Raw genomic sequence first — 2,683 nt, 5'->3', positions numbered from 1 at the left:
AGGCTGAGAGCAGCGCAGAAGGCCATCACAAACAAACGGGAGCTATTTCAGTTGTGAAACATCAGTATTTTATATTCTGATGATTCAATAGCTTAGGTACTATTTTCTTGGAAATCTTATCCCATTAAGGACACATATACCAGGTTTATTTGCAAAAAGCAATCTAAACTATTCAATGACATACTGCTAAAAAGCATTCCCTAGATAAGAATTCTCACACGAGTAAATACCATCAGTGTATCTGCAAGTCTTTCATTAGCATGTTTACAAGAGCATTTACCTGGGTCTTTTTTTCTTTTCTTTCTTTCCCAGGCATCCCCACTAAAGGGAGAAAAATGATTGCAGGAATGCTGCTAGATCTTTCCTTACCAGGCAGTTTTTTTTTTTAATTTTATTTATTTTGAGGGAGAGAAAGCAAACAAGCAGGATAGGGACAGAGAGAGTAGGGAAAGAGGGAATCCCAAGCAGGCTCCACACGGTCAGTGCAGAGCCCAATGTGGGGCTCAAACTCACAATTAGTGAGATCATAACTTGAGCCAAAACCAAGAGTCAGATGCTCAACAGACTGAACCACTCATGCACCTCCCCCCAGGCAGTATTTTTGGAAGCTGAACACATGTACAATATACAATAATTCCACTCCTATATTTCTATTAAAACACAAAAGCATTAAATGTACACCAAAAAGGCATGTAGTCTGTATTTGTGGTAGTGAAAACAATCCAAATGTCTATCAACATTAGAAAAGACAAATTGTGATATATTTGTAAACGGAATACTAGATGGCAATGCAAATTAATTACTTCAGTATCCAACAACATGGATGAATCTTACAAACACAATGTTGAGTACAAGAAATCAGGTGTCAAACAACAGATACCATATAATTCCAGTCAGATAAAATGCCAAAAAAAAAAAAAAAAAAAAAAAGCAAAATTCATCTATGGTGTTAGATGTCAATTGGTAGTTCCTTTAAGGAAGCATTTGTTGCTTAGTAGGGGCACGGGAAGGGCTTCTGGGCTGCTGTAATACTCTAGGTCTTTAAATGGGTGGTGGTTACATCATTGAATTCACACTCTAATAAGTTATTGGTCAGTATAGTTATGACTTATGCACTTTTCTGTATGTGTTATAATGAAATTTTACAAAAAAAATTTTTTATGTTTGTTTTTGAGTGGGGGGGGGGGGGGGGGAAGAGATGGGCAGAGAGCAAGGGAAATCTGAAGCAGGCTCTAGGCTCTGAGCTATCAGCACAGAGCCCAAGGCAGGGATCAAACCTACAGACTATGAGATCATGACCTGAGCCAAAATCGTATGCTTAACCGACAGCCACCCAGGCGCCCCTATAATGAAATTTTAAAGATTTTTATTTTTAATTCCCTGCTCTCCACAAACCAAACAATCACCATCTCATGAGTGGAGGACTTTGCTTCCTACTTCACAGAAAAAGTAGAGATCATCAGCAAAAATGCTTCTTCCTATCCTACCCAACCAATCACTCCCCCTTTCAAACTCATCTGCCCCTAAACCTAATACAGCTTTCCTTCCAAGCACAGGGGAAGAGCTAGCCCACTCCTACCCACAGAAAATGTCTCCGTCTTTGTTCGGGATTACCTCCTTGGGAACATCATGCCATGAAGTGCCCTTCTCTCCTCTTTCTCACGGTTTTGTCCTTTCCAGTAGCATCGACATTTCTCAGCATGTCCCATTATGAAAACCATGTTGTGGTCATCCTAGGGCCCCCACTACTACTGCCCCCCTTCCTCCTTTCCTAGCAGAGCTACTTGGAAGATGCACCTGCACTTGCTCTATCTACTCATGGTCTTGCATTCACTATTCACATCCCCACAACCTGATTTTATCCACGTCGTTCCACCAAATACACCCTGACCACCTGCTTGCCAGGTAATAAAATGTGGGTTTCTCAGCCCTGGTCTCAACTCCCTTCTCTGAAGTAGTTGGCTGCTTCCTCCTGAAAATGCTGCACATTCCTCTCTCCAGATTTTCTTGCACCATCCTGGCTATTTCTTCACTGCTTCAGCAGTTCACAGCACAGTTGTTAGCTTCTCCAAAGCTGGCAGGAGAATGCCTGCTACTGGTCACTTTTAAAGGCTACCTTATCAGGCCAAGCCCACCCAAGATAATCTCCCTTTTGATTAACTCAAAAATCAACTAATTAGGGACTTTAATTACATTTGCAAAATCCCTACCCCATTGCCGTATAAAAGTACCATGTAATGCGGTCGCAGGAGCAATACCTTATCATAGTCACAGGTTTGCCCACACTCAAGGAGTAGATTATACAAGAGTACGGGTCACTGGAGGTCACCTTGGAATTCTGCCAACCTCAAGGGCAACGGTTAGCAAAGGGCCCCTAGAGAATGGATGTTTGAAAGGGAACTGGTAGGATTAATAAGAGACTTCACCTGGAAATAAGGGGGATGGATTGTTCCCTACCCAGCTCCGGGGGGTGGGGGGGGAAATCATTTTCTTGCCACCCCTACAGGCCACCAGAGGCCCCAAGTGCCCTGGCCCAGGACTAGGAAGTTCTGCATTGGGCAATGGTAAGCCTCCCAGATGGGAAATTTTCCCCTGAAAGGTAATGCCTCAATGGGAGTAGGGATTGGACAGAGGGGAAGTAAATCAAAGTCTGAAAATAAGAAGGTTGCCTTGAAAAAAAAAA

The sequence above is a fragment of the Neofelis nebulosa genome, chromosome 3, assembly GCF_028018385.1.
Source record: "Neofelis nebulosa isolate mNeoNeb1 chromosome 3, mNeoNeb1.pri, whole genome shotgun sequence".
NCBI classification, from domain to species: domain Eukaryota; kingdom Metazoa; phylum Chordata; class Mammalia; order Carnivora; family Felidae; genus Neofelis; species Neofelis nebulosa.
This window is presented reverse-complemented; position numbering follows the sequence as displayed.